Genomic DNA, 24804 nt, shown 5'->3' with positions numbered 1-24804 from the left:
CATGCCGGATAGGCACACCCCTGTGCTGACCTGTCTACGCCAGATTAGCACAGGTGTGTTGTGCTTTCAGGAGGATGAGTGCGTCACTGCCAATGCTGAGGAGTCATGGTAACGTCTGCTGAAGACAGCACACTGTGATGTTGCAGGGCCCGTGCCTATCATGCTAACACAATGACCACACAGACACACATGCTCTGATGCGTGTTTGGGGGCATTGGTGGTCCTGGGGTTGTTGCGATGAGTCTTGTGGCCCTCATGAGTATCCCTGTATCATGCTCATTGACTCTATGGCACATGTGGGCGTTCTGGTGTGGCTCTTGGCTGTGTTTCCTTTCATGCTGCAGGTAGCCGTCCTGATTAACACCAGCAGAAAGCAGGTGTAAAATTCCTGGTGGTAACGTGGGTTATCGCCGGAATTAATTTTGCATTGCAGTTGTGAAAGTTGTGATTTCATTTTTTTGTGTGCAGAACAATATACAAACTGGGCAGTGTATCCCGTCAAGATCCAGCACCTGACGCACTATTCCTAATCAATATAAATACAATGAGATTTCTTCATTGATTTTGTGTGTACACTGTAAGTGCAGGCACTACCTCAGTGCAATTCAACACAGGATTTTAGTATTTAGAAGAAATCGCAAAGGTGCACCTCGTGTCTTTTTGCACGGGCACAGCTACTCTGCATTTTATTATCAGCACTTTAATGCAACTAAAGTTGAGATAAATCTAACACAGTATTCAGAAGTTGGTGTAAACTGCAGAGATCACCAGTATTCCCGCGATAAGTGCTCCAAAATTTAACACCATGGTGGATACCAGCAAATAACAGTAATAAGAACAAGAAAGAGTCACACAGCAGTTAAGAAAACAACCGAAAAGGTTAATACATTTTTTTTGTCAAACTTTATTTTTTATAAACATATATAAACCATAAACTATTTTCAAATGTAAATTTTTTGTTAATATATATATATAAAAAAGAAACCAATAAACAAAATTTAACAAACATAATAGAAAACAACAAGGTGGAAGACTCCTGTGGGGACCATGGATGTCGACGACAGTGCCTGGAAAATAAAGCACAAAATAAGGATGTGTGTAATGCGCATATCAAAGGACTGAGAGAGAGAAACAGAGATGGAAAACAAGCCAGGGAGAAAAAGAGAGGGAAGGAAAGAAAGGGAGGGGGGGAGAGATAGAAGGAAAGGAATGAAGAGAGTGAGAGAGAGAGAGGGGAGTGAGAGAGAGAGAGAGAGAGAGAGACTGCCGCCTCTGCTCATCCATGAGCAAATAATTTCCTGGTGCCAGTGAAGGGTGCAGCAGTGGGCGGACTCCACAAGCCTGTTAAAACCCCACCGATCTCAGACGTGTTGCTGATTCTGTACGGATCTTATAGATGTCGCTGAGTCCTAAGTCCTGAATGGCGGAGACCACATTAGCTTGTTCGCGAGCTTCTCAGCGGCCCGGCAGATCTCAAACAAGTTGCTGAGTCATCAATGGCAGGGAGCACCTCAGGGTTTGGTGCTGCTAAGCCTCTGGAACTCAAGTCCGTGCGACATGGTGGTAGGCCCCTGATGGCCATATGAGTTTTGGGTGGCACTAACCCTATGCATATGAAGTCCGCAGCAAGGGGATGGTAGGCTGCTGACGGCCATACAGCTGAGGGTGCGACTAACCTTCTGCACAACTTTTCATGGACTCTTTATGGTTGAGACCCGTGGAGCGTTCACCAGCTAGTCAGCACCGGCAATAAAGGATGTGACGTCGATCTATTATATTTGCCTGGTCACATGGCCTGTGTCACATGTTCGGATGGGTGTGGTGTGTGTGCAAAACTGCCCTCAGGGAGTGGCCGTGAGATGTTGAAAACTAGACCACTGACCTGCACACCAACAGCGAATACCCCTGCGACAGGTAGTTATGTGTGGGCAATGTTGGAACGTAATCGGAGTGGCATGGTGTGGCGTACGACTGATCAGGGCAGGGATAGACACAATGAAGAGGACAGCTCGTAGTACTGCGTCTGGGAGTCGAGCGGATGGGCCGCAGCTGTCCCTCTGCGAGCCTGGGTCCGAACTGTTCATAATTCACACTACATAAGTATTGAAAAACCATTTTGTGATTAAGTCCTTCAGCTGGCATCTGTCCGAGGCATTTGTGAAAACATATCGGAGTTCTTTCTGTGAGTGATACCCCTTTGAGGCTCCCTCTCCTCACATTATTAGGTAAAGTACCCTCTTCCCACATTACCAGCATACCCCCAACAACCTTCTTGGGCCCGGAAGTGTCCCTGTGCGGTTGGACAAAGAAGAATCTTAGTCATTTATAGATTTACATATAAAAAAATGTATTTAAAGAAAAGAACAACAAATAAGACGGAAGGGAGTCTGGTGCTGTTGTCGCTGCCACGATGTTGGGGTCACTGCCATTCAGGACTCAGGACACAGTTACACATGTGGGATTGGTTTGTGCTAAATAGGGTTAGTGGCACCAGAAGCATTGAGACTGTATGAGCCTGTGATCATGCTTGATGTGGATGGGTCACACTGGGAGCACTGTGTCTTGCCTACTGGACTGTGTCATGTGGAATCGGGACTGTATCTGTGTTGTGAGGCCTGCTGACCGTATTGTAGGCCAGAGGTTGCGATGAGGAAGGGCCCACAGCGATGTGCATACGTTGGTGGCCTCACCAGCCTGCGTAGTGCAGGTTCAGTGGCACCACTTGTCGGAAGACTTCAATCTGTAAATAATCCTCACTAATCGAAGGGGGTGAGGTGCTGTGGTCGTTGCCATGAAGTTGAGGTCACTGACATTCAGGACTCGGGGCACAGTTACACATGTGGGATCGGCTTGTGTTAAAGAGGGTTAGTGGGACTACGTGTCGCCGGCCTTGCATATCGAAATATGCCTCACTGATTGAAGGGATTGGGATGCTGTGGTCGCTGCCACGGACTGGGGGCAGAGTGATTCAGGATTCAGGATACAGTTACACATTTGGGATCGGCTTGTGTTAAAGAGAGTTAGTGGCACCATGTGTTGCCGCCATTGCATATGGAAATATGCCTCACTGATGAAAGGGAGTCTGGTGCTGTGGTCGCTGCCACAAACTAGGGGTCACTGCCATTCAGGACTCAGGACACAATTACACATGTGGGATTGGCTTGTGTTAAACAGAGTTAGTGGCAGCATGTGTTGCCAGCCTTCCATATGGCAATAAGCCTCACTGATCGAAGGTACTCTAGTGCTGTGGTTGACTCACAGAGTTGGGGGTCACTGCTATTCAGGACACAGTTACACATGTGGGATCGGCTTGTGTTGAAGACGGTTAGTGGCACCATGTTTCGACGGTCTTCCACAGTGTAGGTCAGACGTAGAGGTGAGCAAGGGCCCATAGCCATGTGCGTGCGTTGGTGGCCTCACCGGCCTGCATAGTACAGGTGCAGTGGCACCACCTGTTGCTGGCCTTCCATATGCAAATATCCTTCACTGATTGAAGGGAGTCTGGTGCTGTGGTCACTGCCACAAAGTTGGGGTCGCTGCCATTCAGGACTCAGGAACCAGTTACACATGTGGGATCAGCTTGTGTTGAACAGGGTTAGTTGGTACTACGTGTCACCGGTCTTCCACAGTGTAGGCCGGAGGCAGCGGTCAGCAAAGGCCCACAGGCAGGTGACGTTGACTTGAGCTGCACAGATTGGGAGCATTTGGTCTTCTTAACTCATTATAGTCTCTTATACAATTTGCGTCGCTACTAATCTTGAATTGTGAACTGTGTAACCCCAGTGTAGGGCGCAGGCAGCGGTCAGGATGGGCGCAGAGCTATGTGGCGTTGAGTTGAGCTGCACAGTTAGTGGCACCTGGAGTACTCAGCGTGTGCACACCCTGCGAGGATACGTGGTCCCAGCGGGCCGCACTGGGAGCAATGTCTTGCCTTGATAAGGCCACGTGGAGATGACTTATGGTGCAGTGAGTTAGGAGCATGGGAAGCACACAGCGTGTGCGCATCCTGCAATGTTGCGTGGTCCCGGCGGGCCGCAATGGGAGCAACATGTCTTGCGAACTGGACTGCGTCATCTGCAATCACCACTGCATCTGAATTGTGAACCCTGCTGTCCACAGTGTAGATCGAAGGCAGTAGTTAGCATAGACATCGAGGAATGCTTTTTTCACTTCTTCTTGACAAAATCCGAGGACCTAGAGTACAATTCTCTGTGCAATTAATAAATCAAGGCTGAATTCCAGTTGTGAACCCTGCTGTCCGCAGTGTAGAACCAAGGCAATAGTAGGTACAGACATAAGTTTGCGGTGCTGTGCCACTGGGCTCGCAGAGGGCCTGTGTGGAGGAGGCCCTCGGTCATGGCGGCAGCCACGTGCCAGGGTGAGGACCGCCGCTCTGCAGACCCGTTGGTCTTCCCACAAGTGAACCATGCCCAGGGCCTGGCCTATTTATTCATACTCCTACACTGGAGTGGCGTACGTTGGACCAGCCCACTCCGCTTCCGCTTCCAGGGGGGCAAGACAGCTACTTGACAGAGATCTTCCCCACTGCCTGAGGTAACATGGGTCCGTCCACTGTGCACTACAGTAAAAGTATCAATAGTATATCTCCACATGGAGAGGTTTGTGCTTTGCATGGTGAGGTCTGTGCAGCACATCAACCTTACACTAGGCATTGTGTGCATTATTATTGATGGGTGACTTGCTTCCTTCATACATAGTTGGTTGCCACAACTCCCAACATTTAGCTATTATGCGGCTGAGGGGCCATGGTGTATTGGGAAGGTCCGTTGTCCTGTTTTGAGCTGCCTCGGCGGTAGTAGCGGCGGAGGGTCCGGGGCTGAGGTTCTGGTGTTGGTGGCGCTGGGTGTTGTGGCCTTGTTGGGTGTCGGAGCGGCATGATTAGTAGCTCTATCACATGTTGGTCTTTAGATGTGGCTGTGAGTTGGGTCTAATTCACGCAGTAGATAGTCGACCTCCTTTCACCCGTTAAAGGTTGATGTTAATTTGTTACTGGTAAGTCGGCTTATTGTCTGCTTTTTGGATCACATTGCAGATTTGGCTGGTTGTTGAAAATATGGGAAAGTGGTGTTTTCGTGTTTTTTTGCACAGGAACGCCTACTTTGCATATCATTAGCGTTAGTTGTGGCTCTTGTTTGTGGCGATTTTGTTGGTGGAAGGTATCGATGGAAGAGTGATGAGATTTGCAGTTTTCACCAGGTTGAGAATGGGATGATAATTAAAAAACACAGAAAAAAAAGAAATGTTTAATGAGCATTATAATTAGAAATTCGCATTTAAAAAACCTTTGAAATTCACTGAAAAAACCATAGGTTTCAGGTGCGTTATAGTTAGAAATTAGCATTTAAAAAACCTTTGAAATTCACTGAAAAAAACATAGATTTTACAGACGTTATAGTTAGGAACTAGCATTTAAAAAACCTTAGAAATTCACAGGAAAAACCATAGGTTTTAGGGACGTTATAGTTAGTTGGATATTTCACTCATACAAAACGATAGAAATTCCGCTGTTATAGTTAGTTGAGCTAACTATAACTCGCGCCCCCGCAATGCACTGCTGATGACGTCACATATTACATCATTCATGACATGGTCAGTAACATCACTGATGACATCACTTATGACATCTCAAATGACATCACTGATGACATCATCCATGTGAAAATCTGATGCCCCTCATCAGACCCTAATATAACACTTGATACACCCACTCTAAAATACAGACTATATTTTTCGAAACCATGAACACACCAATACCAGTTATTACATATCCACTCACTAATTCCTAGGTCTACACACAAATCCATTCATTGACCCATACAGTCACTAATATATATATAGTTAGCCATCAATACAGCATTATCATATTCAGTCATATATCTATACAGACACTCAGAGACTGCCTCTCATTCATAGAGTTATTCACACACCTAGTCACTAATGGAAATAATCAATCACACTTTCATTTACTCGCCTGTACAGTTATACACATACCACTTCACTTATTTAAACATATACTCACACATACTTACACTCTAATACTATAACTAATACAAGCACACACTGATCCATACAGGCCCTCTCACAATCAGTCACTCTCACATATAGTCATTTATACAGTCGAACACTCACATATACTGCCTTTCACATATGCAGTTCCTCACACATGTACCACTGAGGCATCCATTTATTCACCAACACACCCATACACACTCTTCCAGCCATACAGCCCTTCACAGATACAGACTTTAACACATATACCCAGTGAATTTTCCACTTACACGTCTATGCACAGAGTCACACCCTCCACCCACACAGACACTCAGGCACCCATATAGATACTCAGACAACCAATCGAAAGCCCATATAGATCTTCATTTACATTCTAACCAACCTATGCAACTGCTTACACACCAACTGACAACCTAAACTGTGTGAATGTCTGTATCAGTCGCTAACACATGCATTAAGTAAGATTCTTATACACCCATTCATTCTTCAATACACTTTGGCATATATATATATATATATATATATATATATATATATATATATTATATATATATATATATATATATATATATATATATATATTTATATATATATATAAAACATATTCACATTTTATAGAAACACACATTCACTGGATGATGTCATCAGTGATGTCATTTGAGATGTCATCAGTTATGTCACTGACCATGTCATGAATGATGTAATATGTAATGTCATCAGCAGTGCATTGTGGGGGCACGAGTTATAGTTAGCTCAACTAACTATAACAGTGGAGTTTCTATCGTTTTCTGTGAGTGAAATGTCCAACTAACTATAACGTCCCTAAAACTATGTTTTTTTCTGTGAATATATATACATATATATATTACAAGCTTGATCACTGTTGCAATAAGATCTCACACTCCACTCAGTTTGAGATCCAAGAGGAAACCCTTTTTTGTTTTCGAAGTTGAGCAACATTCCCAATGCTAGCAAAACTTAAGATAAACACAGATAAGTCCTTTCTCAAAGTGTATTACACTTCAGTCACTCCCCGAACAAATGGCTTCCAAACAATTAATGAAAAAGCAATTAATGAAAAAACACAGGAAGGAGTTTATACAAAACCAGAGAGTGAGGTGGAGTTCAAACTTGAAGAGGTTAAGCTGGCTTTGTCAAAGAGCCTGTCAGGGAAAGCTGTTGGCCCGGATTGAGTCCCTGCTGATTGTTAGAAAGATAAGAAACACAACAAGATGATGGAAGGAGTGCTGAAACTTTTCAACCGCTCACCCGCACTCACAGATCTGGGTTTAATCCATTGTTCTTTTGCTCACTATGCCACCCCAGTTTGGACCCTGCCAGATGCAAATCAGTCTTGACCCTGTGCCTCGTGCTAACAGTACAGCCCAAACTGCCAGGCCAGGTCCTCCCTGGCCCGGAAACAAGCATCCTGGGACCGGATTGATGTATTACCCCTCATCAGCCAGGCTAGGTTGAATCCAGTGGCACAGTTAGGAAGGGACCCATGTCTGGGCATACCCTTGGCCACTTAGGGCGAACATAGCAAATACAACAAGATGACAGACGGAGTGCTGACACTTTTTAACCACTTACCCTAGTCATGGATCTGGGTTTAATCCATTATTCTTTTGCTCACTATGCCACCCCAGTTTGGAACGAGCTATATGCAAATCAGTCTTGACCCTATTCCTCATGGGAACAGTCCAGCCCGAACTGCCAGACCGGGTCCTCCCTGGACTGGAAACAAGCATACTGGGACCAGTTTGGCTGTATTACCCCTCATCAGCCAGACTAGCTTGAATCCAGTGGCACAGTGAGTAAGTGACCCATGTCTGGGCATACCCTTGGCCACTTAGGGCGAACATAGCAAATACAACAAGATGGCAGACAGAGCTGAACTGTTCTCATGAGGAACAGGGCCAAGACTGATTTGCATATGGCTGGGTCTGAACTGGGGTGGCGAAATGAGCTAAAGAACGATGAAGGATTCATCCAAGATCTGTGACTGGGATGAGTTGTAATTGTAATTGTAAAACATTTATAAAGCACATGGTTACCAACGGCATCCTAGTGCCAGAGGCCAATGTTCATGAACTAAGTACCAATTAACTTGTGTTTGTTTGGTTCGCCATAAGTTGGCGGGGTAGGCTGGACGTGGGTTCCTTGTTCACTTTGCCAATGGTTTCAAGTTATTCTGGCTGATGAGGGGTGTTACCCCGAAACTGGTCAAAGGATGCTTGTTTTCGGTCCAGAGAAGACCTGGCTTGGTAGTTTGGGCTGGACTGTACCCATGAGAAACAGGGTCGAGACTGATTTGGATATGGCTGGGTCTCTACTGGGGTGGCAAGGTGAGCTAAAGAACGATGATGGATTCAACCCAGATCTGGGACTGGGGGGTGATTGTCTGAAAAGTTTCAGCACTCCGTCTATCTTCTTCTTCTGTTTGTTTTGTTTTCCCTAAGTTGTCAGGGTATGCCTAGACGTGGATCCCTTGCTCACTTTGCCACTGGATTCCTGCTAGTCTGGCTGATGAGGGGTGTCACCTCGAATCTGGTCACAGGATGCTTGTTTCCAGTTTAGAGGAAAACTGGCTTGGCAGTTCCGGCTGGACTGTTCCCACGAGGAACAGGGTCAGGACTGATTTTCATATGACTGGGTCTAAACTGGGCTGGCGAAGTGAGCTAAAGAATGATGATGGGTTCAGCTCAGATCTGGGATTGGGGTGAGTTTCTGAAAAGTTTCAGTGCTCTGGCCATCATCTCCTTGTGTTTGCTTTGTTCACCCTAAGTTGGCATGTTATGCCCTGATGTGGGCCCCTTGCTCACTTTACACTGGATTCAAGCTAGCCTGGCGGATGAGGGGTGTTACCCTGAAACCAGTCCCAGGATGCTTGTTTCAGGCCCAGAGAAGACCTGGCTTGGCAGCTCAGGCTGGACTATTCCCATGAGGAACAGGGTCAAGACTGATTTGCATATGACTGGGTCTGAACTGGGATGGCATAGTGAACTAAAGAACAATGATGGATTCATCCCAGATTTGTGAATGGAGGTGAGTGTCTGAAAAGTTTCAGCGCTGAGTCTATCATATCCTTGTGTTTCCTTTGTTCACCCTAAGTTGGCAGGGTATACTCAGACATGGGTCCCTTGCTCACTTTGCCACTGGATTCAAGCTAGCCTAGCTGATGAGGGGTGTTACCCCGAAACCGGTCCAGGATGCTTGTTTCCGGTCCACAGTAGACCTGGCTTGGCAGTTCAGGCTGGACTGTTACCATTAGGAACAGGGTCAAGACTGATTTGTATATGGCTAGGTCTGAACTTGGGTGATGATGTGAGCTAAAGAATGATGATGGATTCAACCCCATCTGTGACTGGGGTGAGTGTCTGAAAAGTTTCAGTGCTCCGTCCATCAAAAATGTTGTGTCAAAAGTCTAATAATAATAATTTAAATTTAGAATTTTTTTAATTTGAAATTCAAAATGTATCATTTAAAATTATAATTTTTGCGAAACTGTTTTTAAATTGTAATTGATAATTTATTAAAAATAAATAATCAAATTTGTAAATTGTGTATAATAATTTAATATACTTTTAATTTGAAACATACATAAAATAAAAATTGGAAAATATGGTAATAAATACATTTTATATTTGAATTATACAAATTTAATTATGAAATATATAAAATTAATATATTTCTTTGAAGTGAAAATATATTAATATACATTTTATAGAGAATTTGATAATCAATGTAATGCCAATGTAATTTTTTAAAATATTTATTTAATTATTAATGAAATTGTTTAATATTAAAAAAATATTTTACATTTGAAAAAATACTAAGAAAAATAAAGAATTTTATATTTGTTTTTTCATATAATTTGTTTTTAATTTAGTATGACATTTCTGTTAATTTCTTATATGTAGTTTTAAGGATATATATTTTTAAATACTGTAAATGAAAGAGTTAGTAGGAGCTTGTTAGTAGGAGCTTGTAAAGCGCATGGTCACCAAAGGTTTCATGGCGCTAATCGTATGAATGTTAATGCCGGGAGCCAGGTTAGCAGGATTGCCTGAAGAGCCATGTTTTCAAGGCCCTTCAAAAGCCCAAGAGGCTGTCACAGTTCCTAGTTGAGAGTGAAAGTGAGTTCCAAAGCCTAGGTGCCAGGTAGGAGAACCTGCGTCCACCCTGCCTTTTCAGTTTGATGGTGGGAGTAGTTAGGAGATGAAGGTGGGCTGATCGAAGGTTGCACCTAGCGACATGCTTGGTAATCAGGTCATTAAGAAATTTTGGGCTATTACAGTGCAACGCTTTAAAGACTATGTAGCCTGTCTTAAAGGTAGCGCGTTGCGCTATGTGCAACCAATGAAGTTTTGACAGCAGAGGCCTGGCCGATTGCCATCTCCGCTGTTTGTGAATAAGTCTTGCCGCCTGATTCTGAATCATTTGAAGGTGGTTAAGCAGGCCCTGGGATAGACCAGTGTAAAGAGAGTTAGAGAAATCTAGGCGTGAAAGCACCAGCGCTATTACCACCCGGACCATAGCTGAGTGGGACAACAGGTGAGCAATTTTCCTGATTTTACGCAACTGGAAAAGACTGGCGGAGACCACAGCTCCCACGTGTCCTTTAAATGAGAGATCGGAGTCTATAGTCACTCCAAGACTTTTCACTGATAGAGAGGGGGTAGGGGGTGGGCCTAATTCGCATGGCCAGAAGTGAGATCCCCAGCAAGTAGAGCTCTTCCCAGGCAGCACCAGATCCGTCTTGCCTGGGTTGAGTTTCAGTTGATTAAGATCCATCCAACGCTGAATGTGAAGCATCGTGGATTGAAATTCAGCGGCGGCATTGGGGGAATCCAAAGAAAAAACAAGCTGGAGGTCGTCAGCGTAATTAAAAACAGTTATTCTCCTGGCTTTGAGTGAGTGAATCAGAGGCCTAATGTAGAGATTGAACAACAGTGGGGAAAGGGACAACCCTGTGGGACACCACAGGAAGTAGACAGATTAGGAGCAGTGTAGACCCCAAGGCGAACTGCTTGGGTTCTGCCCCTGAGAAAGGACTTTATCCACTTAAAGGCGGAGCCCCGAATACCTGCTTGTTCGACACGGTACAGCAAGATGTTATGGTCGACCGTGTCGAACGTAGCCGACAGGCCCATTAGCACAAGTGCCTGCGGGGTTCCTATGTCAGCATTAGTCCTCAAGGTGTCCATTACTGCCAGAATAACTGACTCCGTAGAGTGAGCAGGCTGGAATCCGGCTTGATTAGGCTCAAGATAATCTGATTTTTCAATGAAGTTGGAAAAGCACCTAGCCACGTGGGCGTCCAAGATTTTTGCCAGTAAGGGAAGTAGGGAAATAGGACGGTAATTGGAGGAATTCGAGGGGTCTGCCCCTGGTTTCTTTAGAAGAGGAACTAACGTAGCATTTTTGAAGGCTTTAGGTACTTCGCCCTTGCTGAGGGATTCATTAAGGAAAGGGAGAATACTGTAAGGTAAGGCCGAAAAGGTATCCCTCAGGACAGAGGGAGGGCAGCAGTCCTTGGGAGAGCCCGACTTGACTCGGGACAAATAACTCAGATAAAGGGGCCGATTCCGTACGATTTTCATCCGGAGCCATCGCCGTACGATTCGTACCCATCCGTCCGAGTCGCGTAGTACGATCCATATTCAGTCAATCCGTCTGAATCGTCGTGATCCGTACGTATTGCAAGGCTGAAACAGTGAACCGTACGACTTGTACACATGTCGTATGACCCGACGAGTACGATCCGGACCGGGGTATGAGGACGCGATTTGTACGGTCCACGTCAGGTAAGGGCGATTCGTACGGAAAAGCACACAATCACTTACACACCGTACGGTGAATACACCCCATGATAGCAGGGGCACGTGCGTACCCCTGCGATCTTGGGGTGTACGCACCGTACCCCACGATCGCAGGGTGTACGCACCGTACACCCAGCGAACATGGGGTACGGTGTGTACACCCCAAGATCGCGGGGTACGGTGCGTACACCCCGTGATCGCAGGGGTACGCACCGTACCCCTGCGATCATGGGGTGTACGCACCGTACCCGGGGGGGCCGTTCCGTACCTGTTTCGGGGCGAACTCTGCTTTTACGGCTGTTTTCAGCTCCCGTAGAAAAAGGGTCGTATGGTGCGTACCCGACACGAATCGTACTTGCCGGGTCGGAAAAAGCAGCCGTGAACCGTACAGATGTCGCATACAGCGGGTTCCGAGGGAGATTCATACTGGGATTTGATTCGTACGGTCTCTGTACGATTCGTACGGAGTCCAGCTCCTGGTACGAATCGTACTTCGTCGTACGTACCAGGGACGTTGCAGGGTACGATTCGTACGGGAAAAACGCTCAGAACGGCTATTCGAAGCGGTTTTTCCCAAATCGGAATCGACCCCAAAGTGTTAGGGCATATAGCTATGAACTGATTCAAAGTGGATAAGTTATTAGGAGTGTCATCTAGAGACTCCACATGGGCAGTAGGAGGGATGCTGGCCCTGATGATTTTGATTTTTTCCACAAGGAAATTGTTCAAGGAATTTCACAGCTCTTGAGTCGGGGCTTGCCTAGGAGAGATTCTTTCATCACTGCTAAGGTCATTTACAATCCTAAAGATTTCTCTAGCTTTGTTCAGGGCGGTGAGGATTCTCGCTGAGAAATACGAAGCCTTAGCGGTCAGTAAGGCTTTCTTATAGTCCCTGCGGGCTAACAGATAGAGCTGTCTATCTTCACTGGCATAACAGTGCCTCCATTTCCTCGCTGACTGGCGGAGCATACGTTTTTGGGGTTTAAGTTCACTAGTGAACCATTTGTGGGCATCAGAATGTCTAGCACGTGAAAATTTAGTAAGCAGGGCGTGAGTGTCGCTGGCCGCCCGTAGCCAGTTAGCAATATCTTTCTCCATGGAGTCAACATTAGAGTTGGGAATAACGGTGGGGAGGGAGCTGGCTAGTGAATGAATGAATCCCTGGGTGTCAAGTGTTCTCCACTTTCTAGTCAGGCCTCCCGCCACCTTAGGACTCTTAGCCCTGCCATTGAAGGTGGATAGAAATTCAATCAAATGGTGGTCAAACCATATACAGGGAGAGATTAGAGGTAGCAAGAGTTCTATGTTGTGAGACCAAATTTGGTCCAGGGTATGGCCCTTGATGTGGGTGGGGGCAGTAAGATGTTGGGCCAGATTGATATTAGAAAGCAATTCGGAAAGTTCAGCCGCCTGAGGCCCACCACATACATCATTGAACCAATACTTTAGGTCCCAATAAGTAGGACTCTGGCATGGTTCATGTTGAGGTTTGCTATCTGTCGCTGAGGGAGTGGGGGAAAGAAGGCATGGGCTGGGGGGGGCGGTAAATAAGCACCAGAGCCAGTGATCCTGAGTTAGTTTCGAGATTAATGAAGATGTTCTCAACTTCTGGTAAAACCAGAGAGGTCAGCATGATAAACTTATAGTTTTTGTGTATGATGGCAGCAACTCCCCCTCCCATCTTCCTTGGAGGTAGGTTAGCCGATAGGATGTAATAATCAGAGGGGAGTGCCGCTAAAATGTCTGGTGTGGAGTCCAGAGTAAGCCAAGTCTCGGAGAGCAGTAGAACATCCGGTTTGTCTGATAGTAGCAGCATGAATATGTCCAATTGGTGCTTCACCAGGGAGCGGATATTAAGATACAAGACCCGAAGAGAGGTCGAGTTGCCTGTGGTGGGGCAAGCAGTGGGGGAAGAAGAGGGCATCAAGGACGAGGGTTTAAGATGGTCCGCTTGGTCACGAAGGATACCATGAGCTTTGATGCGGTCAAAGACTTCATGCGCTAGCAGAGCTTGCGATTGCTCTAGCGACCTAAGTACCATCGGGGAGTAAGTAATAATTTGGACAGGGTTTGTGGCCCCTAGGCCCGGTCTGGCACGGATGGGCGCAGACGGGCTTGCCTTTGGCGCGCCCACTGCGCGCGTCTGCTGCACGCATCTGCTGTGCGCGTCTGCTGCGCACGTCTGCTGCGCTTCCGCGTGCTGGTGTACATATATGCCGCGGCCCCGCCTCCACGCTCCACCCCTTACCGGCCAATTTGCTGAGGCCTCTGGGAGGGGAGCTGTGAGTGCGTCAGCTCAAGGACAGAGAACAATTCCCAATTAAGATAACAATGTGATTCGGGTGAGTTAAAAACAAATTCTAAAACAAATAATCAAATTTTACAGGTAGCACTATCTGACGTGGTCCGCGCAGCAGCAAACATACAATTGCTCGCTCCCCGTGCCACAGTCAGGTTTAAATGCCCGGCCCGCCTCCACGCTCCACCCTGTACCGGCCGATTGGCTGAGGCCTCTGGGAGGGGAGCTGTGAGTGCGTCAGCTCAAGGACTGAGAACAATTCCCAATTAAGATAACAACGTGATTCGGGTGAGTTAAAAACAGATTCTAAAAAAACAGAGCAACAGCGTTGGTTCGAAAATCCCAGCATCGGTGGTGACTGAAGAAGTGGCGCTGGCCCTGACGCGGCTGCAGCCCCCCTCACTGTCTAAATCACGACCCATTACTAACTTCTTCCACACACGGCGGTCACGGCCACTACACGAGGGGGCCCTGAGAAAACGCAACGCGCCGACAACCATTGTATCACGACTGCCACATGATTCCTTCATCAATCCGCACAGTTGTATCACACGGGCGTGGTGCGCGAGGACCTTAATAACCCAGAGGGCCGCAGCAAAACCCCAGGCATTTGGGGCCACAGCGGCGGTTTGCCCACCACTCCTCTTCTTCCAGGGAGGGTGGTGCAAGACTCAACACCACAGTGAGGGGCAAGGAAAAGGAGCGGTGATGCAGCACAAGGCACAACGACAAGAAGGGGCCCGAGGCAGGGACGTACTGCACTAACACCCACCGGAAAAAATAAAGGACAACTGGGGCGCAGGACCCTTGGCGCCTACAAGCAATTGAGGACCGACGTAGCAAGACCCACCAAGACCTTCACAACATACGCGACCAAAAGGCGAAATTGCACAAAGCAGGGACTACCCGACCCCACGCGGAGAAAACCATGGCGGGAAGGGGCCCCAAAGATAGCGCCACACAAGCTAAATTGGACAAATTTGCTTTCGAAAAGAACTCGGCCACCCACCCAGAAGGATGCACGCCTACTGGGAAAAGCCCGGAAGGAGATGGGGCCGGGAAAAAAATCACTCTGGAAGACATCATGAAGGCACTGTCTGGCGTACAGACCACGGTGGGCACTATGTCGACTGATGTCTCACTGCTCCGAGCTGACCTGCACAAAATGACGGACAGGGTAAAGGAAGTTGAAATAATAACGAAATCGCTGGTAACATACACGTCTGAATTACAATCTGCTGTCTCTCAACTTCAAAAAGAAAACAAACTGCTAGCGGAGAAGCTTGATGATCAGGAAGGGCGTGCCAGACGGAACAACATACGTATAATTGGCATTCCAGAGACAGAAGGCAAGCAAGCGATGGATGTGGAACTGGTGAAAATCAGGCTCCAACCCAGGGGACTCTCAAACTTCTTCTCAATCAAACGAGCACGCCGGGTGCCAGGCGGCAGGCCGAAACCAGGCCCCCCCCCCCCCCAAGACCAGTACTCGTAAAGCTGTTTAACTTCAGAGACAGGGACGCCATTCTCCAGGCAGCAAGAGTCTCTCCGCCCATACATGTGCAAAACTCTATAATAACCTTTTTCCCAGATCACACTGCAGCAGTATCTAGACGCAGACGGAGCTTCCAGGAGGTGAAACAAATACTGAGAGCCCAAGAATTGCTGTACTCTATGATCTTCCCTGCAAAGCTTTGAGTGGTTGCAGATGGCCGAGCATGGTTCTTTGAAATGCCAGAAGCGGCGCAGGACTGGATTGAAGGATGGTGAACGGTGGGAAACCAAAATCGTGGAGGCAGACATCGCCGCCGACGAGAAGAAGAAGACGACCCGGGGATCACAAGGAACAAGACACTCAGAATCGGAACAGACACCGAGCCAGGAACAAGAATAGAAGAAGGGACACTCCAAGTGCCACTTGATAATCTGCCGGCGGACTGGTCAGCAGAGACAAAAAACATGTAACACAACCAGGGCTGGGCCGGCCGAGATGGTGGACTGAGGTGGGCCCGGAGGATGCGGAGGGCTAAGGCCTCCGCGGGACCTCTTACCCCGGACAAGCAAGTACTATGTTTTTGTGAGGGAAGGAGCACTCTGCTGAGTTGGGGTGGCAGGTAGTTACAATACAATACCGCTAAGCAGGGAGGCAGGGAGGGCGGGGAAGGGAGGGGGGGAACAGTTGTTACCTTTTGTAATTGGTTAGCAATGGTTAGTGGCAATGACCATAGGGGAACGCAGCAATTGCAAGATAGGCTTCTAGCTCAGAAGGCACGGCACACACTAGACACCTGGCTTTATTACACACAAGGGGAGTGTAATCTACACTCATCCTCCTTCTCCAACTTCACCAGCTCAGTAGCACTGCTGGCTGTAAAATAGAGAATGGGATACCCCTTACAGTCACACACCACATATGGCGTGAAACTCAATGCCTAATGGCTCGGTTGACATGACACAGAAAACATCGGTACACCCCCTTAAAATATTGACATGAAACGTAAGAGGGCTGGGGGACAAAATAAAGAGGGGACTGATACTACACGAGCTGAAACGTCATGGCCCAAAACTGGCTCTCCTCCAGGAGACACACCTTGTAGGAACAGCGTGCAAAGCGCTAGACAGATGGGGGTACAAAATGATCGCACACTCCGAGTTCTCCTCGGGATCCAGGGGAACCAGCATATTGATTAGGTAGACGTCACCATTCCTGGTCCTGCAGACTAAGGTTGACGATCAAGGTCGATTCGCAGCAGTCCAGGGCCAATGGGAGGGCAGAAGCCTGAATGTAGTGTCAGTGTACATACCGCCAGCACTTCACTCAGTGGCTCTACCGGCACTCAGCAAATTCCTGCTAACACTTCCAGAGGGAGACCTCATCATAGGAGGAGATTTTAATACCACACTAGAGGCAGCCTTAGACAGATACCCCGCTCGGTCACAAACGCCGTTGCCGTCCCGATTCCAAGGATTCTTAGAAGCGATGGGTCTCATAGATATATGAAGGCACACACACCCCACTACCTGTCAATACACATACCACTCCGCGGTACATAACAGTCTCTCCCGGATAGATAATTTTTTGCTATTAGGCACCAGCCTTCAAAATGTCGAGGAGGTAGACATACGACCAAGAGGCATTTCAGACCACTCCCCAATCATGCTAACACTTTCATGTCAAGAAAAAGCTCGCCGACGCATATATCCCATTTATCCAGGTTACCTTAAGGTACCAACCATTAAGAAAGAACTCCGTACAACAACCAAACATTATTTTGAGGAAAACACGACATCAGTAAACTCCGCCATAATAGTATGAGAAGCTTACAAAATGGTATTTAGGGGACAGGCCATTGCATCCATCACAGGTCATAAGCGATTACAACAGAGGGAACTTACAGAATTAGAACTGGCCCTCTCAGAGGCGGATACGGCTCACACACTAAACCCAACACAAGACACATCTCATATCCTGAAACTCCGCCAACGGCAGTTCAAAGATTATCTGGAAAAGCGGACCACGGCCAACATGACACTGACTAAACACAAAGTTTATGATATAGGAGACAGGCCGGCAAAATGCTGGCATGGCTAGACAAGAAAGGAGATGGCATTAAAGGCATACAACAATTACAATCAGGGGAAGGCTCTGTTCACTCACACCCAGAAGAAATAGTACACTTACTAGCGGACCACTTCAGAGAGGTATACACTCCAACTACAATACTGACAGACACAGAGGTACAGGACTCCCTAGTGCAGATCGAGATGCCGACGCTGGCACCGGAGACAGCATTAGAACTGGACGGGGAACTAACTCTGGCAGAATTGCAAACTGCAATTAATGCGGTGAAATCAGGAAAGGCACAAGGACCTAACGGGATACCCATAGAATGGTTTAAGCAAATGCCAGAAACATTAGGCCCACCCTTACTAGCGATGTATAATGAAAGTCTGGAGAGAGCTGAACTCCCATTAGACCAACGTATCGCGACAATAGTGGCAATCCCAAAACCCGGGAAACCACCGGCGGAATGTACATCATACCGCCCAATATCGCTCCTAAACGCAGAAGCCAAGATCTTAGCAAAACTATTGGCGAACAGATTGATGGCCCATCTGCCGCAATTAACACACCCAGACCAATCCGGTTTCCTGCCTCACAGGAACACAGTACTTAATCTGAGAAGCGTGCAGGGGGCGCTGGCGAGGGCCCCATTCCTAACGGGACCAAAAGTGATATTATCAATGGATGCGAGAATGGCATTTGACATGGTAGAATGGAAATATTTATTCGGAGTACTACGACTTGTGGGATTTGGCCCTAAATTCTGTGCCTGGATAAGACTCTTATACATCAATCCCGTGGCCCGGGTGACTGCTAATGGTCATTTATCAGATGAGATACCGCTAGCGCGAGGAACACGCCAGGGATGCCCACTGTCCCCACTCTTATTTGCACTAGTACTGGAGCCCCTGGCAAACACTAATTAGGGCGACCCCGCTGCTGAAGGGTATCAGTTGGAAGGAGGGTTGGGAAGACCGCCTTTCACTCTACGCTGATGACATGTTAGTGTATTTGACAGAGCCGGAAACCGGCATACCTGAACTTCTTAATATTTGCAATACCCATGGGAGACTCTCTGGATATACAATCAATTGGACGAAATCGGTCATTTTCATTCTAAAGGGGCCCCCACCGGCACTGCCCACGGACTGCTCATTATTGATTGCTGAAGACTCCTTTAAATACTTAGGAATCCACGTCACTAGAACCATAGCTGACTTCTTTGCCAAAAATTTGACACCGCCACTGGACAGGCTGAGACGCAACGTGACGCATTGGGCATCACTGCCCCTTACACTGCTCGGGAGGGCAGCATTGTACAAAATGAAAGCACTCCCTAGATTCCTCTACGTACTAGAAAACACGCCCAACCTCATTTCACCCCGCTATTTTTGACAAGTAGCGGCACAAGTGTCGATCCTTCTCAGGGGCAACCGCCCCTGAGAAGGGGCATACCGCCCTCGTATAGCCCAAGCGAAGTTGTACAAGAGCTGTACAAGAGCTGGTATGATGTGGGGATTGCGCTACCGAACCTCCAACTATACTATTGGGTGGCGCAACTTAAAGTAATAAACCAATGGATTCACATGCCACAAGACGACCCAGCATACAGGGCGGACAGGGCACAGCTGGGAACAAATAATATGCTAGCAGTGCTGTATAACAGAGTCTCGAAACTGATAGGCCAAACTAAGCACACTGCCCAAATCTGGCATGTGGCACAGACCCGGCTAGGATGGAAAGGGGTGATAACCAAGCTGATCCCACTGTGGGACACCAATGTGTTAGGGCACCTACGACGAAGTAAAGGGTTCACACAATGGGACAACATAGGTGTCTCCACAGTGGGAGACCTGTGGGATAAAGGAACGATGCTGCCATTCGAGCAATTACAACAACAATATCAATTGGGCTCGCAGGAGAAATTCAGATACATGCAAATACGACACACCTTATTGAAGGCACTGCCACCAGACACAGACATTTCAGAGGCTTCCCCGCTGGAAGTCCGGCTGCTCACAGACTATATGGAAACAAGGGCCACCTCATTCACATACCGGAAACTGCTAAATAACCTCCCAGACCGCACAAACACACAGAGGCTTAAATGGGCAACAGACGTGGGAGAGTTAGAAGATCAGGAGTGGCTGGAAGCCCTAGCGTCACCTAAGGAGGTGGGAATATCCAGCAGGCTCAGACTAGTGCAGCTCAAAAAATTGCACGGCATATACTATACTAGAACCACCCTACATAAAATGCAGAGAGCACCACACCCATTCTGCCTCAGGGGATGTGGGGAGGAGGGCACCTTTATGCACACCTTGTGGGAGTGTCCAATATTGGTAAGCTACTGGCGTCAAGTACTACGCACCATATCACAGACAACCAAAGTGTCACTCCTACCAAACCCGAGAAGGTGTTTACTAAATATATGGGAGCCCAACGACCTCTCGCGGTACATGCAGATCTGGGTTACACTGGGCTTCCTGATTGCCAAACGAGACATTGCGCAGAAATGGGGAGCAGTGGAGGTGCCGACACTGTCGACATGGTATAGGAATATGGACTTGACGATGATCATTGAGCGCACAGTATATGCACAGTATATGCAAGCAGGGGATGCCCACGGAAGTGGAATAAAATATGGATGACGTGGAATACATACCGAGGGGACATATGTGACCCATTGCCAGAGTCAGAGGTAGATAGCTCAGATGGGGAGGACGAGGAAGGGTAAGGAACAACATTAGGAATGATATAAGGCTGGGCACTAGAAAGGGAATAATGTTGAAATGTCTTTAACAAATAATTGCTATACATTCTGTGACGTGATGTAACTGAGTTTTGAGAACACATCCAATATATATGCTGCTGTATGTATTGCCACATTTCTTATTGTTTCAATAAAAACAGTTTAAAAAAAAACCTGATTCTAAAACGAATAATCAAATTTTACAGGCAGCGCTATCTGACGTGGTCCGCGCAGCAGCAAACATACAATTGCACGCTCCCCGCGCTACAGTCAGGTTTAAATGCCCGGCCCCACCTCCACGCTCCACCCCGTACCGGCCGATTGGCTGAGGCCTCTGGGAGGGTAGCTGTGAGTGCGTCAGCTCAAGGACAGAGAACAATTCCCAATTAAGATAACAACGCAATTCGGGTGAGTTAAAAACAGATTCCAAAACAAATAATCTAATTTTACAGGCAGCGCTATCTGACGTGGTCCCCGCAGCAGCAAAGAGTGTATATTAAATATTTGTTGTTGATAGTTTATATGGATGTGGAGAATAGTAAAATATTATGATTTAATATCCAGCATTTTCCCTGAGTTTCATTGGATTTTGAGTTAGAATAGTAAATTATTATGGTTTAATACCCAGCACTTTTCCTGAGTTTAATTGGATTTGGAGTTAGAATAGTAAATTATTATGGTTTATTGTCCTGCACTTTCCCTGAGTTTCATTGGATTTGGAGTTAAAATAGTAAATTATTGTGGTTTCCTATCCAGCTCTTTCCCTGATTTTCCTTGGATTTAGAATTAAAATAGTAAATTATTATGGTTTAATATCCAGCACTTTCCCTGAGTTTCATTGGATTTGGAGTTAGAATAGTAAATTCATGTGGTTCAATATCCAGCACTTTTCCAGAGTTTCATTGGATTTGGAGTTAGAATAGTAAATTGTTATGGTTTACCATACAGCACTTTCCCTGAGTTTTATCGGATTTGGAGTTAGAATTGTAAATTATTATGGTTTAATATCCAATAATGTCCCCGAGTTTTATTGAATTTGGAGTTAGAATAGTAAATTATTATGGTTTACCATCCAGCACTTTCCCTGAGTTTCATTGGATTTGGAGTTAGAATGGTAAATTATTATGGTTTAATATCAAGCACTTTCCCTGAGTTTCATTGGATTTGGAGTTAGAATAGTAAATTATTATGTTTTACCATCCAGCACTTTCCCTGAAATTCATTAGATTTGGAGTTATAATAGTACATTATTATGGTTTACCATCCAGCACTTTCCCTGAGTTTCATTGGATTTGGAGTTAGAATAGTAAATTATTATGGTTAATATCAAGCACTTTCCCTGAGTTTCATTGAGTTTTGGAGTTAGAATAGTAAATTATTATGTTTTACCATCCAGCACTTTCCCTGAAATTCATTAGATTTGGAGTTATAATACTACATTATTATGGTTTACCATCCAGCATTTTCCTATATTTTTTTGGGAGTTGCAGTTAGAATAGTAAATTATGACATTTAAAATATTTTTACAATTTATTACAATATTGACAACATAATACACCTTGTTATGTTTTTTTCATATTTTATTAAGATATTGTAACATTTATTTAGACATGTTCAACAAATTCTATTGTATTACATTGATGTTCAAATGTATTTGACAGTTCTTAAACATTTACTATATTTTTGGTATACATATATAATGGTAAAGTAAAATAGTATAATTTTTACATTAATATACAGTATCTTTTGTATTGTTTAATATTTTTAATGCAAACATTTAAATATGTGTCATCAACTTTTATTATATTTTTATATCATGATTTATAAAAGTGCAGTAGTTGGAAAATATACACATTGTACATAGTTTTACATTATGTTTTATTATATATATTACATTTTATTTTAATAAAATACAGTGTAGTATGTTAAATAATTCACAAGTTTTTCTATTTATATTTTGAAAAATACATATATATTTTTGAACATTTGAATAATATTAGGAAATAAAGAGTGTATGTAATTAACATATTTTGTAATATACATTAATAATTATATTATAATTTTTTGTAATAAAATAATTAATGTATCATTTACAAGTCTCATATGTTTATTTTAAACATTTATAAAAAATATATAATACATTTGTATACATTTCTAAAGCATTTTTTAATATTTTCCATTTATTACTATGGGGAGTTAGTCCTCTTTTTGTATTAATTATGCCGCCATTTTGTTTTCCTTTAATCACTTTTTGAACTATCTACTTTGTTGTTTGGGTCATTTGTGAAGATGGAACCTCGTGGTAGGGAGCTGCTTCGTCTACATTCCTGTAAGTTTAGTTTTTATTACTTTTAAGTTAGTTTTACGGTAGTGTTAAGTTAGTGGTAGTGTTAATGCCTTTGTAAACGTGTTTTTTTTACTATTTTTACGAAAGTTACGTGTTATTTACGTAGGGTAGTGATTTAGTGATTTATTTACAATCGAATGTTATTAAAATGCAATGTTACTTTACTTATTATTTTACTACGTGTGTTTATATTTGTTATATGTTGTTATTTCGATTTGTGCGTTTATATATTTGTTAGGGGTGGGTGTTGTTTACTTTTATTTACAAGTCTGGGCTTTGGTGAACAGATGGAATTGTCCAAGTGTTTTTGTTTTTTTTAAATAAAAGAAATTGTTGTTTCTTCTTTTAAAAACAAGTTGCAATACATTTCCTTTTTTCATTGGGTTGTTGGAGTGTTTTTTAGAGTTAAATATTTTTGGCTTTTTATGGTTTCGTTATCGAGAGGATTGCTGCGTTGCATTTTTTTTCTACAGTTGTATTTTTCCATTTTTTGGGGTATTTCATTACTACATGGATTATTTTTGCCATGGATTGTTTTTCATTTAATCTATTTCGAGGATATTCTACAGCTACACAACCGTAAGTTGTTTTTAACATTATTGAGGGTGGGCAATGTCTATTTGTGAATTTTATTTTTTTATTAATTATATTATGTCATATCATAGTGAGTTATATAGAAACTTTATGACATATTTTAACTAATATAAAAATAAAAATACTTTGTGTGTTTGATATGTTTTTAATGTTTGCTATTTGTTTTAAATTAAAGAATAGATTTTGCTATTAGGTCCATGTATTCTAGACTTGGATATTTGGATACATTCTTGATTTTTGGTGGAAGTATTCATACATATTAATTGTTTGTTTACTTAGTTTTGGTCCTATTTTGGTTAGAGATTGTTGCACTCTGAGCTCTTGGTAACTTTGTTCTTTTTCAATTGATTGTATAAGTTTGTACAGTGTTCGTTGCCCCCTCCTTTTTGTGGCCTGGAAGGCATTATGCCCTCCTTCTACCGCGTTATTAGTATTAGCTTTTTGTGCAATAGTGCTAGCGTAGACATTCCACCGGGGAATTTGAAATGTTGGTTGTCTACGGTGACCTGAACGATCCAACCTCCCCACCCAGGGGTCCTCTAAGTAATCCAACAAGGGAGTATTTTTTTCCCATTAATGTGGTAGAAAGGACTATCTATTAACAAGTTATAATAATTTGCTACTTGTATTGTTGGCACGTATGCTAGTGCAATTAATTTTTTTTATTTGATATTCAAAGTTGCTGTTAGTAGAGTACTCAATACCTAAGGTAGATTTTTGGAGGTGTCTCCACATACTTTGTTTAAAGTGGTAGTAACACCCTTAGATTGCAGTATGTGGATATATTTTTAGAATAGCTTGTATCATAGCTAGTTTAAAATCTATTATTATCCTTTGGGGATAATAATTATTAGTTAATTATTTTATTGTTGTTAATAGTTCAATATAAATGGGATTATTTTTATTTGGCTACAATGCATAAATGAGGGGAATATAGGTTTCCTGAAATTCACAATGAATGGTGTAAAGTTGGTAAAATGGTTTTGGGCACACTTTAAAAGTTCCATCCATGTTTCACAGTGTTTCAATTTTTGCAAGTTATTAATAGATGCAAAAACAAAAATTATTTTAGCATTACTTTGGTTGTCATACATCAAGAATTTGTCCTCTTTGTGGGTAATAGTACATTCAGGTAGTATTTCAATTTCTTGAAAGGTTTGGGGGGTGGGTGGAGTTGGATCGGAAGCTCTTTTAGTTTTATCTATTAATCGTTTCAGGTTGGGGATAGAGGGCAATTGTCCTGTGACATGTTCTGGTACTTTCGTCAACACATTTATCAAGATTTCAGTGCTTATCTGTTGGGAGCCTGTGCTTGCTTCTCGAATTGTTTCTAAGGCTTCCCTTACTTCTAATTCTGTCACATTGGGTGGATGGTTGTGCTCTCTCACATTC

Source organism: Lissotriton vulgaris, chromosome 2_1 (assembly GCF_964263255.1).
Source record: "Lissotriton vulgaris chromosome 2_1, aLisVul1.2, whole genome shotgun sequence".
NCBI classification, from domain to species: domain Eukaryota; kingdom Metazoa; phylum Chordata; class Amphibia; order Caudata; family Salamandridae; genus Lissotriton; species Lissotriton vulgaris.
Note: the sequence above shows the minus strand (reverse complement) of the source record.